This window comes from Paroedura picta, chromosome 3 (assembly GCF_049243985.1).
Source record: "Paroedura picta isolate Pp20150507F chromosome 3, Ppicta_v3.0, whole genome shotgun sequence".
Classification (NCBI taxonomy): Eukaryota; Metazoa; Chordata; class Lepidosauria; order Squamata; family Gekkonidae; genus Paroedura; species Paroedura picta.
In genome coordinates this window covers 49,345,570-49,361,567 of record NC_135371.1, presented here as the reverse complement: position 1 = coordinate 49,361,567, position 15,998 = coordinate 49,345,570, and the positions used below count along the sequence as shown (strand labels likewise).

Genomic DNA, 15,998 nt, shown 5'->3' with positions numbered 1-15,998 from the left:
AAGGTAGGACCTTGAAAGTTCCCTAAGAACCAAAACAATAAGCATGATTGCTCTACCAGGGTAGAACCGGAGATGTAAATGTATCTTGATGACCCCTGGATTACAGGATGAGAAGTAATTAGTATGGAATATGTTTTTAGTGATTGCTAATTGTGTTTTACAGGTGTGACAAAGATTAGGATTTGATGAAATTAAGTACAATTTACCAGAGGTCCTATTGTCCCAAAGATATGCACTGACTTATTCTCGACTTTCCTGTGTTTAGGTCAAATAGGATATTTTACATGACTTATTTTGTTCTGTTCTTTAAGTGGCAACATGGAAGGTACAGGATTTATGCCTCCTAGAATCAAGATACTTATTTGTTTTTATTCATTATTTGATTTATAGACCACCCCTATTTAGTCACAGTCTTGGGGAGGTTTCCATCATATAAAAACAGACATAAATAATTAAAATCAACTAAAACCCAATTTCTATTAAATTAAATAAGATTTAAAATGCTCCACTAAAACTTAATTAGAAAATAGCACCAGATTCATATCTAGTGGTTAGGAGTGAGGACATCTAATCTGGCGCTCTGGGTTTGATTTCCTACTCCTCCCCCACATGCAACCAGCTGGGTGACCTTGGGCTCGCCATAGCACTGATAAAGCTGTTCTGACTGAGCAGTAATATCAGGGCTCTCTCAGCCTCACCTGCCGGGGTGTCTGTTGTGGGGGAGAGGAAAGGGCAGGCAACTGTAAGTCACTTTGAGACACCTTCGGGTAGAGAAAAGCGGCATATAAGAACCAATTCTTCTTCTTCTAACTCTAGGCCCTCAAGTAACTACCAAACATACAACCTTCTAACATCTCATCTTCCCTCTATTCACCCAGTACACTTCTATCCTCTTACAACAAATCCACTAACTTAGTTATGCCAACTTCCACAGACCGACTAATCCTTCCTATCACTAGCTGCCTTAACTTACACCAGCCTAAGGTAACCAGATTGTCCCACTTTTGGAGGGACATCTGGGGGTACCTGGCAAATTATACTTATGTTGAAATTAAAAAATATATAATACAATACTATTTTTGCATTCTATGAAACTTTTTGTTGCTCCATATAGATCAAACTTTAAATCAAGAACTCCCCCGGTCAATGGCGTCCTGCTTTACCAATGTTAAAATCTGGTCACCTTAGCCTAAACTCCAAAATTCTAATTCCCATAATATTAACACTGATTAGGAATTGAACAATTGACATTTGTCTCCCTCTTGTTTAAAGTGACCAGATTTTAACATTGGTAAAGTGGGACACCAGGGGGGAGGGGGGGTTCTTGATTTAAAATTTGGTCTATATGGAGAAACAAAAATTTTCATAGAATGCATAGAACGCAAAAATAGTATTGTTGTATATATATTTTTACTTGCAACGTAAGTACAATTTGCCAGGTGCCCCCAGAAGTCCTTCCAAAAGTGGGACAATCTGGTCACCTTACTCTAGTTAGAATAATACAACAGCCCTCAGTTTGAACATTTCCATATGAAAGCCCGTCCCTTCCCTCCAAGGAAACTAGGGAGCCCTTATCTCCACCATAGGAGTTTCTCGGTGGCTCACTAGAGAACAATTTAAATACATTCAATTTGGAGATCGTCTATTGTAAATGAAGTTTGTTATCAGTTGCCCTCCTTGTTCTTAGCCATGTCCTGGTTCTCAATAGTTGTCACAAAGCTATTGTTTTGAAAAGCACAGTAATGGCAGCTGAGTTGTCCTTCCAGCTGGCTATGTGTGGGGGGAACCAAAATGACCACTGGGTGAGGGGGGAACCAGCAAGTCAATCAAAGCCCAACTGCCCCGTTTTATCCTTGCAGAGATCCCCAAGACTGTAGGTGTCTCTGACGGATTAGAGAAAGGGCATCCCACCACAGCTCCAGATAATATCACCATTGAGGTTTGGCAGTTCCCTTGAGCTCTCTGCACTGCATCAATAAGTATAATGCCTGACGCAGTTTCAGCTGAATCTGTCATTTGGATTTTAATCAGATTTTAATTAGAGTTTATTCTCACTGGAGGCAGTATAGTGGTCACCTGTCCTTTCTCTAAGCACAGAGTGGCAGATCTGGTTTTAAAATGTTATGTCATAAATCAAATCTGTTGTTTTGATTCAGATCCCTTCAAAAAAGCCTTGCAGTGTTGTCAAGCTGTTGCAATATATATGTATTTTTATTAATACATTTAACTGGTTAATGAATAAGCTACAAAATCCTTAATCAATTGACAGTCTTTGTTTACAGTGCGGTGGTTTTTTGTTTTGTTTTGTTGCTTTCAGAATTGTAGCATTACATCAATGAAAGCCTGAACTTGTAGAGTCTAGGCACTGAGTCCTTTCTATTGGATGAGAATGAAGAAAAACAAGGTTTTTGCATGCAGTCAACAGGGAACCAATGCTCTCGGTTTCAAAAAGCATGTTGGGTGCCTTCATTAGCATCATTACTATGTCATGCTCTCATAGCCAGAGTATCACAGAGCAGGTCAAGACAGTGACATAAAATATTCTGACAACCTAAGAACACTGAATATAAATATTGGGCATACATTCTTAAGGAGAAACATAGAACCTAAATAGCATTAACTCATATATTTGTTTCTTATCATGTGTCAGGCATTCTTGAGGATTTGGCAGGATTCCCTAATCCCTCAAGCTCAGGGAGATTTATTGCTCTCCTGTTGTTCAATGAAGTAATGATATGCCAGCTGCAGAGCCTGTTCACCAGTGGCAGTCTCCTACTCCCTACTCCAAACCTGTATGTATGTGCACAGACAAGATCCATGCCAGCAGCTCCATAATTATAAGTTTGCATAAGGTTTTTATCCCTTTGAATAATGTCCTTCAGCTAGACACGTACTGATCTATAGTTGGACTCCCCTGTACAACGAAAGTGACTGGTTGCAATCGTTTGTCTTCTGTGAGGATCTTTCTAAAGTGGCTCATCCAGCTTGTTAATGTTACTCATTATTATTTATTTTTGATTTGATTTGTGGACCGCCCCTTTCTATGCACAGTCTCAAGGTGATTTCCAACATTTGAAACCAGACATAAATGCTTTAAAATAAGCAATTAAAAATTAATTTCCATTTTAAATATTATATAAGATTAAAAGTGCTCTGGTAAAAATCTCCAATAGGAGATTAAATAGATAGTGGCTCCAGAATTCTTATCTCTGAATCAAGGTCTGATGGTGGGGAGGTAGAAAGGGGAGGAGGGAGGCCCCCTGAGATGTTCTTATGTGCTTATATTTGCTTCAGCCATATGCCTGGTGGAAGAGCACCATTTTGCTGTCCCTCCATGCTCCAAAAGGGCATGGATCTCCTCTGGCAGCACATTCTACCAGACTGAGACCAAATGCACCTCACTGGGGCCAGGAGCCACCAGTGTGTTGGAATTAGTAGAGGGTAATGCTCTTTGGGGACATATTCAAGGAGGAAATCCCTCAGATACACAGATATGAAGATAGCATATTTAGGTCAAGAACGTCCTGATATTTTCCACATAATCTCCTCCAGTGTTCTGATTTTTCCCTCATTTTAGCATACTTCCATTCTGCTTGCCTCCAGAACAGAAGAATGACTGCAAACAACAGTTAGATAGTTAGGTCTCAAGTTGTTTCTTTTTACAATAAAACTATTTTGTTCTTTTAAGCAGCCTGATGCTCCTGCAAGCTTACCTCTGCCAACACTTTGTAGCTATGATGGCTATCCAAAGATAATGCTACTCCCCTCAAAAAGACCTTTCTTGCTATCCTTCTGCTCTTCCGGATTTCAATCACAGTGCAGCAGGACGTAACTGCTGAGAAAGTCTGCAGGTGGTTATAGAAGCTTTGACCCTTTTCTTCTCGTTCCAGAGCTGCCCAAAGTGTATTAGCCCTACATTTAATGTGTTTTTAATATAATACCCAAATGATCTTATGTTTGAAAACTACATGCTCTATCTGATTTTGTTCCAGTGGTGTGCTTCATGACAAACACTTATTATAAATTCCAAGTCCCTTTCTTATATTGGAGCACCCCTAGATTTTCAATTATCTTATCAGATAAAGAGCTAGCATTTAGCATTGCTTCAAAAGTCAAAAGTGCTGGGAGCTATAATATGCATTCCTACAGGTTCTCCTAACTCCCACAGAAATCCACAAGGATTTCAAATGCATGCCTATGGTTATTGAGTTTGATTGATGCTACGCCACCATTCTTTCAGCGATCCAGTTATGTTCATGATTATTTATTATATGTTTTAAAGAGATGTTTGAGGAAGGGACTTAATGTATTTCGGTTGCAGCCTCATAAAAGCTAAACACACTTAAAATGTATTTTAATTGGTAAAACATAGCTGCAATTAAAATGTAGGGTGGAGTTGTTTGTTTGTTTTTTAAGCTGCGCTCATTGTAAACTCTTAGTTGAGGGGAGGGGAAACTGAAAAAATTACCTGCATTTAGAGGAAGATGTTTTAAAAGCATTTGATAATAGAAGGGCCCCATTTTAAGTTGTCCAATCTGCTTTCTAAATAAGTAATAATTCAAAATGATTTTCATTTCAAAACCAATATGTGTTTTCAATATTTTCTACTCACTGAAATGGTCTTGGATGGGATCCAACACAAGTTCAAGTCATGGCACAATGTCACTTGATCTCCTCCCCCTAAAAGTGGCTAGAACAGAGAGAGACTATTTAGCAAACAAATTGTGAAATATTTACAGGTTTAACTCTGTAAATGAAGGGGCAGAGAGTGATCCCAAGCTGGTTGATTCAAAATCCAATCAGGTCTATTCAGTGGGGCTTATTTCCAGGAAAGTGTCCTTAGGATTGTACTGGAAGTCAACTTGTGTTGAATTCTATGGTTTTATGGCATTTGTTGAGGAAGGATTTGATATTCGATTCAGTAAATTCCACCAAGAATGTTCTTATGTTTGCATCTGGTTTAGCACTTACAGGCAGTTTATCATTAGGGGGTATTGCCTGTTCTGGCATTGACCTTAGCCTACTTGAACCAGAGTAGTTGATATTACAGGTATGATAATTATCTGACAGACAGCAGCAGCAGCATCCTTTTGATTTGCCTTCCCTTTTAATTTCCATTCGGAAAGTACATTTCATATCTTGTGCAAAGGCAAACCCTGGTTAGCCTTCAAGTACACGCGTTCAACAGAGAGCTTAAGATAAACCACTTTTCCATGTATGATCTGCATCTGCAAACATGTTCTTGTAGCATTTACACTTTAAATATTAATATGGACATTTAACTTACATATATACCTGAACACTTTGGCCACCTCATGAGAAGGAAAGACTCCCTGGAGGACAGCCTAATGTTGGGAGCGATTGAGGGCAAAAGAAGAAGGAGACGACAGAGAATGAGGTGGCTGCATGGAGTCACTGAAGCAGTCGGTGCGAACATAAATGGACTCTGGGGAATGCTAGAGGACAGGAAGGCCTGGAAGATCATTGTCCATGGGGCTGCAATGGGTTGGACACGACTTCGCACATAACAACAACAATACACCTGAACATGTAATGTAGGAAGGAACCTAAATACTATTTAAAGGATTGTCTTTCAGGATTACTTAGTACTTGTATAAGCAGCACAAGGGTGAATCTATGCTATCTGAATTCCATATCTCCTATACATACATGCCCTGTTCACATGTTACAATGAAAATATCCTCCATGTATGTTTGAATTTTCAGCAAGTGATTGACAGTGTGCAGGAATAAACATCTTTAACCTAAGATCTTTTTTATAGGAGATATTTTATAGGCATAAATCAAGAATTTCTCTTGGACAATAATACAGCTGAGTGTGTTAACCTGCTAAGGTTCTTGCTTTATCAGTAGCGTTCTAATAAGGATGTAAAAAGTTCATAATAGCATTTGATAATTTTTATCTGTTTTCTCCTTTATATCTTTTGATATGACATCATCTGTTCTTTATTCTTTCCTTTATTTCTTTCCATTAGTTGCACTAGGAAATGCTGCTCTCTTTATAATTTTTCCCTTACCAAATTAAACTGAGGTGCTTTCAAGCTTTTTTCAAATAAAATTTTAAGTTAAGAGGAAGTGTCCACATCTTAAAGTCAGTTGAAAGTCTTATTTGCAGAAAGGACACAGGGAAGTCAGGTTGGTGATTTTGTTTTTTACAGCAGCCATATTTCTCATTTGTCTGGGATTTTCTGCCACTCAGCAGCCCCTGACCCATTAGCTGGCCAGGATTATGAGCTTTTCTTTTAAAATACATCAGGGGTCTAGGCATTCTAGATCTGCAAAGCGAAAGAAACAATGTAGCCAACTATATCTTAGGAGGGCAATGAAGAAAGGGTGACAATAAAGTATCTTTATTCTATTTCCTTTAAACCAGTGGTCCCCAATCTTTTTATCACCAGGGACTGGTCAATGCTTCACAATTTTACTGAGGCCTGGGGGGGTAGTCTTTTGCTGAGGGACGTCATCGCCACCTGAGCCCCTGCTCCACTTGCTTTCCCACTGGCACCACTGACTTCCCACCGCCCGCTGGGGGGTGCTGCTAGCAGCAGGTGTGCAGTGCCACGCCGAGGGGGGGCCCTAGCCATGGCGGCCGCTGGAAAGCACCAAAGGTGAGCCAGCGGCAGAGTTGCAGGGCAGCCCCGGGGCAGCAGCTGGGGAGGAGGACAAGGAGGAGCCGCGGCCTGGTGCCGACTGATCTACGGAGCGGTACCGGTCTCCGGACCAGGGGTTGGGGACCACTACTTTAAACGAGTTGATGCTGAAAGCTGAGCTGAACAAGGTCCTGATATATCCTTGTTTCAAAAGCCTATAAAGCATAGAAGGAACCAAGCTCAAAGTGGCTTTTTAGTTTGTCTTGCTTGAGTGATCAGATTGAGGTACTGCAGTCTGTAGAGCATCTATCCTCTAGATCATCTATTTTTTAATAAATTTTTATTTTTATAAAAAATAGAATAGAAAAATACCATGATACATTAAGAAGAGTAATACCAAGATTAATTATTTCTTCATATCCTAAAATAATACACTTACATACTGTTTATGTAGTCTGTGTAGAAGTGCCACTGCTCTTGAAATTCTTCTTTAGGTCTACTGTTAATTAAACTTGGTCATTCTGCATAGTTCTCCAAGTTTGACCAGTTTGTTATCTTAGGTATCTCCTGTTGCTTCCAGAGCTTTGCTGTTGCCATTGTTGCTGCAGTGGTTGCCTAGAAGAAGAATTTGTCAGCACTTCGAGAAATATTTTCTGGCATCATGCTTAATAACACATAATCAGGATACATAGGAAATTTAATGCTCGTCATTTTTCTAAAACGTGAACCTTTATCCAAAATTTTCTAATTTTCTTACAATTCTACCACATATGATAAAAGAAACTGACCTTTTCCTTACTTCTCCAATATTTATCGTCACACTCTTTAGACATTTTACTAATTACTTTTAGCATTATATACCATCTATAATGTATTTTATACCAATTTTCTCTTAATGATTGATACTTTGTACACTTTATGTATTTATACCATAATTGTTCCCATTCTTATGTGACATTATGCTTTAGATTCTGCATCCATTTAATCAGACAGTTTTTGACATGTTCAGTCTTTGTCTCGTATTTTAATAAAAGCTTATATATTTGACCCTGTAAATGTAGTTTAGCTTGGAATAGGATGTTTTCAAAGTCAGTAAGATCAGCTATGGGACCTGCCTGATCTTGAAATTCTGCCTTAAATCTCGTCATTATTTGGAGGTGTTCAAACCAACATATATTTTCCCTTCCTTATTGAGTATATTGCAGGTTTTTTGTTTCCTGATAGGGGTTAATAAGTCTTTATATTTTAAACAACCCATTATTTTCTGTTGAAATTTGTCAAAGTAGGCTTCTATTTGGCATTTCAACATAGATGAGTTGGAACTTATTCTCAGTTTGTAATTCTTCCAAAATTTTAATAAAGTAATTGCCCAAAGATTAAGGTCCAGTATTTTTTAAACATTTAATGTGAGCCACAGAAGGCTATGTAGGCTTTCATCTAAACCAAACTTTTCAAATGCAAAATCCTTAGATATCGGATCCATGATCTAATCTACAATCTGTCAGGAACCAAACAGTTGAGACCCCACAGAATCACTCCACAGACATCACTTTCAGGCTCCAGGTTGAAGCATTAAGGAAAAGCCTTTATTGGAGGAATTCAGGATCTACACATCACCTATGTTCGCAGACAGGAATCTTGACAGAGACACCGGGATGGAGGTTCACATAGAATATATACCTGGGCATGGGGAGGGGAGCGGGGAATTGGCTTTTGGCGGGAGCCTGGATTGACACCGGAAAAATCTACCCTGGTCCTGATGGATATGTTTGCAAAGGTTAAGGTAAAGGTTGTTTTGGTGCTTGGGTTGATGTCTCCTGTGAGAGTTAATCTGCTAAGCCCTGTGCTTGTTGACGTGTTTTAATGATTTGTCTTTCATCAAGTAATAGGACTTCTAGAGCAAAGATATCTTTCAAAAATATCTGATCTCTTTTTTGTATAAGCTTTTGACGTAAAAAGTGGGCTCTTTTGTGTAGAATATCACTTGGAAGACCTTGTAATATATTTTTTTATTGTAATGATTTTTTTATTTTCATAAAGATAGAAATATAGGATGCAACACGAGTTATTGATACAAAAAGCAGTAAATAAAATATAATTTGAAAATATACGACCCCACATTGACTCCACAGTGATATCTAAGAGCCATGAGTCCAAGAGCCATCCACATTTCCACTACATTTAAAAAAAAAAGGCCTGTTTAGATATACAAAAGAAAAGTTATTATAATACAGATACATCTACAAACCATTTATACTTGACCCATTCTAAGAGCCATCCTGACAGGTATAAGGTGAGAGCTTTGCATTTTCTACAGATCAATATGAGCTTTGGCCCTATAACAATACACCAATAAAAAAAAATAAGGGGGGAAAGCCCCATTTTATATTTCCAACACTAACGATTATATTACCTATATGCCTACTAAGGAAAAGAAACAAGAGAGAAAAAAGGCACTGCTTCCCCTTTTTCATAGGATACAGTATATGTTGTTAATACAGAGAATAATAAGATTTCCAGGTTTAGATTAAATGCTTAACATTAAACATAGAACAATATAAGCTTTCAGTCTTCTATAGCTTCTCCTTATCCTTAATTCTTATACATCTACAAAACAATTTATACTTGACCCATTCTAAGAGCCATCCTGACAGGTATATTTTCAGATTTAAGTTGAAAGCTTAACATTAGACATTTTCTACAGGTCAGTGTAGGCTTTGGTCCTAGAACAATACACTAATAGAAGAAAGAAAAAATAAGGGGGGAGAACCCCATTTTATATTTCCAACACTAATGATTATATTACCTATATGCCTACAAAGGAAAAGAAACAAGAAACAAGAGAGAAAGAGACACTGCTTCCCCTTTTTCATAAAAATAGAAATATAGAATACAGTATAACATTAAACATAAAACAATATGAGCTTTCGGTCTTCTTAAGGGGGTCTCATCTCGAGGCTTGCTACATCTTGTCGTTCCCGTAGACTTATATTCTGTCCCATTGGCCTTTGTCGTAGAAAGTGCAGTTGTACTCTTTCCCGCAGAATATGCATCGATAAATCTTGAGGCCGTTGCACCTCCTGGACTCCAGTATCAATACAATTTTTTCCCCAAAGAGCTCCTTTAAATCGGTTACTTTCACTGCAGATCCATATTTCTTTGATTGATTTTTGTACACTGTTGCTTTGAGATGGCTGTATGTCTTTTTAAAAAGGGTGTCCTTATCTGGGCTGCAGAACTCCGGCATCCCATTTTCCGTCTCCAGAATTTCAGATTTCTCTTCTGCTGTTGGTTTTCCACCTTGTTTAGAACTGTCATCAGCCACTGTTATTGATCCATCATTCCTGTTAAAGACGTCTTCCTTGGCATCTTGGATCTCCTTGAAGATATGAATTTCAGATTTCTCTTCTGCTGTTGGTTTTCCACCTTGTTTAAAGCTGTCATCAGCCACTGTTATTGATCCATCATTCCTATTGGAGACTTCTTCCTTGCCATCTTGGATCTCCTTGGAGATATTTTTGACCAATCCATCTATAAATACTTTGTAATCTTGGGTTTGTATCTCTATTAGATGAGCCAATCTTTTTAACATAGACATGTTTTTGACTTTAAAAAAACCCGGCCTCAAACAATTTTACAAGTGGCCAGTAGAGGTCCTCTGTTTTATCCTCTGGCATGTGACGTATTGAAGTCAGTTAAGGCAGGTATTCTTGTGCTGGCACAGAGTTCTCGTGAGATCTTCCCATTCACAGCTCTTATCTCTTATTTCCGAAAACCAAAACAATTACAATAAGAGCTTTTGCCAATTAATTCGAGTTGATTTGAGTCCTTCTTCTGCTTGGTTAGGAGAATTAGCCTGCCTCATAACGAGGTGGCTTCGGGCAGAGCAGAGTAAGAGGAGGGGGGAAACAAAGGGCTTTGATGCAGGAAGAGAGACGGAGAAAAAAAAACGAGAGATACTTGCAGTAAATGATGTTTTGGAACTCAGCCGATGTCCTCCCCTCAGTTCAAAACGTTCATTTGTGGTAAATCATCGTGTAGGGTTGAAGCAGATACTTTAAGATTAAAGAAAGAAAAGAAAGTCCGAGATAGAAAATGGCAGTCATCCTCTGGACCTGGAACGCTGACAGCCTATAATCCAGGGAGATATACTCCCTAAAGGATTGGAGACGGCCCCAAGAACTTCCTGGGTAGAAAGGTGAGGTGGGGTTTGCGTACCCCTCCTCTTTTCTGCCAATTGCTTGCGCAATTGACCCCTGTCAGCCTTCAGAGATAGCAGAGCAGATGCCCTGCCACCCTCTCAGGATGACATCTTTAGCCACCAGACCTTGTAATATCTTAACTTCTTGTCCTTTAATTTTGAGTTGTACAGAATGGGTTTTTTTCCAGTACAGATTTTCTCACCAGCTTGCCATCAAAGCTTATCAATATATCTCTTGGTTGTTTCTTATGGACTGCAGCTTTGGAAAAGATTCTATATGCCTTCTGAATCCGGATGTTGTTGTCTGGCAGGTACTCATCTAATATGGCTGTTACCTCCTGGCATAGATCTTGTTTTCCAGTCATCAGACATCCCCTTAATTCTTAAATTCCTTGCCCTAGTTTGAGTTTCCAAGACCTAATTTTTTTCTTCTGCAGTTTTCCCCAATCCTTTCGGTCTGTCACATCACATTTGGCTTGTTGAACTTTAACATGGTCTTTGTCTATTCATTTAGTATTAGACTCCACTGATTTCTTTAGATCATAAATTCTATTTTTGGAATCTATTACTTCTTTTCTAGATCCAGCAATTTCTTTGGTCAACAATTCAATAAATGTTCTCATTTCTTTGTTGTGTTTGTCTAGTCCATGCATAATTTGCACGGTATCAACATTATTATCCTCTTCTAGATCATTCTAGAAGAAGATAAGAAAAGTTGGTTCTTACATGCCGCTTTTCTCTACCCGAAGGAGGCTCAAAGCGGCTTACAGTCACCTTCCCTTTCCGCTCCCCACAACAGACACCCTGTTAGGTGGGTGAGGCTGAGAGAGCCATGATATCACTGCTCGGTCAGAACAGTTTTATCAGTACTGTGGCGAGCCTAAGGTCACCCAGCTGGCTGCATGTGGGGCAGAATTGAACCTGACATGCCAGATTAGAACTCCACACTCCTAACCACTACACCAAACTGGCTCTCTAGATCTGCAGACAGAAAGCAAGATGTACTAGCAATTCATCTACCTAACCCATCTTCCCATAGTTCTAGCCAATAAAGGAAGTCAGGGATGTGACTGATATGTATAGCAACCCAGGAGAATATTTCCCTTTTCACTGAAGGGAAGGGAAGTCAGCAGGATCAGCTCTCAGAAGTTCAACAAAATCAGTACTTGGAAAGGGAAGCTCTTCACAAGATGGCAATGACAAACCACCTCTGTTTTTTGCATTCCTTGAAAGCTACTTGCTAGGATCACCATAAGTCACATGTGACTTGATGGAATTTTATGCATACTGTGACCAAGTGGTTCAGTCATGCAGCTTATGGAAGGTCTACCACTCAGTCTATTTTCTGCTTTTTTAAGTTTTATTGTCTTCTAAAAGGAAGCAATTTTAAGGGAAAATACTGAACACTTTTTGTGAATTTCCAAATGATACCCTCTCAGCATACAGTAAGACAATAAAAAACTATGTTTCTCTGTTTACAAAAACAAACTAACAGTATTTACCAGTGGTTTCCTCAGATCACCCAGGATGAGAGCAGCTCACTTTCCAACTTTACATTTTCAAAGTGGGGAGATAAATTTTAGAAGTCAAAAGAAACAGGTGACGACATTTAATTAGTTCAGTTTTCCACAAGCCTTTGCCCTTGTAAGCTGTGGAGGCTGGAGAGAATTTGGCTTATCTAGGTGGTTTTGGAGGATAGCCATTCTGGTCTGCAGAAGAAGAGCTAGATTCAAATGCAGTAGCACCTTAGAGACAAACAAGATTTGAGGGCTATAAAATTTTGTCCAATCATGACTTATCTAAAAATCAAAATAGAATAAAAATTAAAATGACTGGATTGCAATTGTTCTGTGTTGATATTCAGCCATGATTCAGTATCACTGTAAATGTTCCCAGGCATTTTGAGGCCCAGAGCTCTGCACAATGGTACTCTATATGATGTCAAGCGCAGACAAAACTCAAAAAGACACTTCTATAGAAAGAAAGCTTTACTTGGAAGTAGATCTGAACACTGTAACATTTGAGGTCAAGACTGTTTGATATCAGGAGAGCAAGCAGTTATCAATACAATTCTCCCGCCGAAACCCAAGCGTTCCCAAGGGGAGGGGGTCACCATCTCACCCAGATGCCATCCCAGGCTTCCTGCCAAGGTGCCGAAGTTAGCGTGGCCTTGGTCAGGCCGGCGCCTCAGGGTAGCAGATAAGATGTTTACAGGGACACAGACAACAATGTAGCACAGCAGGGAGACTATGCAGTGTGAAAACGAAGAGATCAAAAGGAGGAGGGAATCAAAGGAAAACTACAGGCATCAGCATATTGGTTACATGGGAAAGTTAGCAAGGACACAATACATCAAGATGGAGTCTCTTAGTTTCACTGAGCTCAAACATGGCAGAGAGCAGGGACTGATCCTGACATATGGAATGCTTCAAAGTAATGATGGTCAGACTTTCCAGGGCCAACCTTGGACTCACTGAGCTGCAAGCATATGACAGGAAGTTATATGATATCATAGTTTAAGGTGACCAGATTTGAACATTTGTAAAGTGGGACACCATTGACTGGGGCGGGGGGTCTTGATTAAAAATTTGGTCTATATGGAACAACAAAAAGTTTCATAGAACACATAGAATGAAAAAATAGTATATAGTACATATATAGTTATATATATATATATATATTTAAATTTCAACATAAGTACAATTTGCCAGGTGCCCTCAGCTGTCCCTCCAAAAGTGGGACAATCTGGTCCCCTTATCATAGTTGTGTGATACAAAGAGGAGGGGCCAGAATCTGTAAAGCTGCTTGTGCTAAAATGGAATCCTCTCCCTCACTGAGTCACCTTATTCCTAATACTTGATGATTTTCAGCATATGCTTTTGTCATGTATGCCACTAAAACTCCTATTCATAATCTTCAAGCTTAATGTATGGGGTGGAGCAGCAGTGCTGCCTATGGTACGCATGGAGTCAGTGACACCAGTTCTTGGGGTTTAGTTAAGCAGCTGAGGCTATGGATTGATAGATTAATCTTTAATTTCTTAGTTTCTTAAATGTTTGGGCAGACGGCCTCTTAGTTCGAATATTTTACTGTTCAGAGATATTCAAGATGCTTAAAGCTGCAATACTTACAGATTTGTTCGGAAGTTACTTCCATTGAAATAAACAAGATTTAGTTCTTGTTTCTAATTTATTCTTGTTTCTAATTCTAATTTATTCAGATTAGAATTAGACTTTAAGGCTTATTCATACTTCATTGGCAGAAAGTACCCTGGAAACCAATGAACTTTTCCTGCAATCAACAGGAAGTAAGTGTCCACAGTACAGAAACCCAAATCTTATTTCAGCTGACTATGAAGAACATTTCTACTGACTAAGACAAAATGCCACAAGATATAGTGTGTGCGCTAACTGCACCAAGGTTCAGCATTTTGAAGAAAAACAAGGACTTCTCATATCTACTAGCATGCAGAGACAGGTACTGTTGGAGTAACATAATTAGAGATGCCTTACACTATTGTCCTCCTTCCCAAAGAAGCTTTGCTTTTGTCTCACAAGAGATCCTGAACAAATCCTAGTATGAATAATGGGTAAGTTTAATGATCTTTCACCTTTTTATGGCATTTAAAAGAAAGAACACAGCTGCTTTATAAAACAACTGATGAAATTTATTTGCAGACTTATCAATGAATTTTCATAATATTCAAATAGGCTACCTGGATTTGGATAACTGAAGTATGGTAATTCTAGTTTTTTCTGATTGTCAAAACCCTCAAATATGATAAATGCAGGGTTGTTTTCCACAAAAATTTAAAAAGGTTAACTCTGGCCTAGGGTTGTCAATCCCCCCTCAGTGGGGGTACTTATTAATAGAAATAGAAAGGACCAGGCCATGTTGCTGGCATCACACAGGAAGTGGTGTCATCACACCAGTGACTTCTGGGTAACTTCTGGTATTTGGGCAGAACAGAAAGTATTTAACCCGAACAGCTGAGCTGAGCTGTTTTTCATGCATCAAATTTGTGCAAGTTTGGGGAGTTGACTGAAGATGGCGCCATAAAAGCTGGACTTCTGTTCAGCTCTTAAGCCATGCCGAGGGTCAGGAGCTTCTGCACCTGGCTGACCTGAGCAGATACGCAAATCTGCTCGCCGGTCGCCCCAGGAACCGGGAACGGCATCCTGAGGGTCCTACAGATCTGTGGGGAGGTAGGGGGACTGAGCTCCCCAGATCAACAGTGGCGTGTGCTCAAGGTCACGATGGCGCCCTTGTCGCAAACAACTTTACAAGCTTGAAACGACCAGCTGACCTTACATTCTTCCCAGACCATCTTTTACCAGATTGACAGGAGTGTTGACAGAAGCTGAAGTCTACAACAGTAAGGATTGAAAGCTTTCTGGCTTTTCTCTTTCTTCTCCCACAAGCTCTTCCTCCCCCCTCCTCAACCAATTTACAAGTGAATTCCTTCTTTCCTCGAGTGAGAGACTCCCAGCTAATTATACCCGCTAACCAAACAAAGAGACAGCTTTGAAGTTTTGTTGGAAAAAGTTCAGTGGGGGTAGCTGACTTGATACGGAGATCGACAAACTGATAATTTGGGATCGCCTGTGCTCCCGCGAGATCTCACGAGACTTTCTGTTTATAATTTGTGACTGCCTAGAACTATGGAAAAATTAACTAAGGCACAGCTTTTCCATTTGTTATACGAAGGGAACTCAAAGATACTGAAAGCAGTCAATAAGCTGGAAAAGGAAATCCGTGGGATTAAGGGGGAGCTTTTGGACGGAGCCGACGGTCTGGAGAGAGCAGCTGATATAGCTCAGCCAATAATAAATCAAACGAAAATTCAATGCTTGGAAGTTAATCAACACGAAGAGGAGAGTGCTAGGGATGCAAAAACCCAAAGTAACTTTGAAGAACCTGGGAAAACAGATTCAGGGAAGGAAAGCACCGAAAACCTGGAAGTCTATTCAGAGCAGGAAGTGATTTGGATCAGCAAAATAAAAAGAGTCTATTCAAAAGCGACAGCACCCAGGAAGCTATCAGGAGATATTCCTGTGCGACCAGAGGAAGAGATCCAGATTGATAAAGTATACAGAGCCTACTCAAAGGCGACTGCAAGCAAGAATCAAGTAAGAGACTTCTTTGGCCCTGACAGAAGGACAATCAGAAACACTCTACTATGGAAAA

The 15,998-nt window shown here is 39.5% G+C and overlaps 1 long non-coding RNA gene across 1 annotated transcript in view; it reads right to left on the bottom strand.

Annotated features, from left to right (window-relative positions):
* LOC143831966 (uncharacterized) overlaps positions 1–7,107 on the bottom strand; it is a 175,791-nt gene extending 168,684 nt beyond the window's left edge. Inside the window, exons 1-2 of the long non-coding RNA XR_013229040.1 lie at positions 7,054–7,107; positions 4,613–4,690 (exon numbers count right to left, since the gene is read on the bottom strand). This is a non-coding gene — a long non-coding RNA (uncharacterized LOC143831966). The remainder of the gene's footprint in view (positions 1–4,612; positions 4,691–7,053) is intronic.
* Between the last annotated feature and the right edge of the window lie 8,891 nt (positions 7,108–15,998).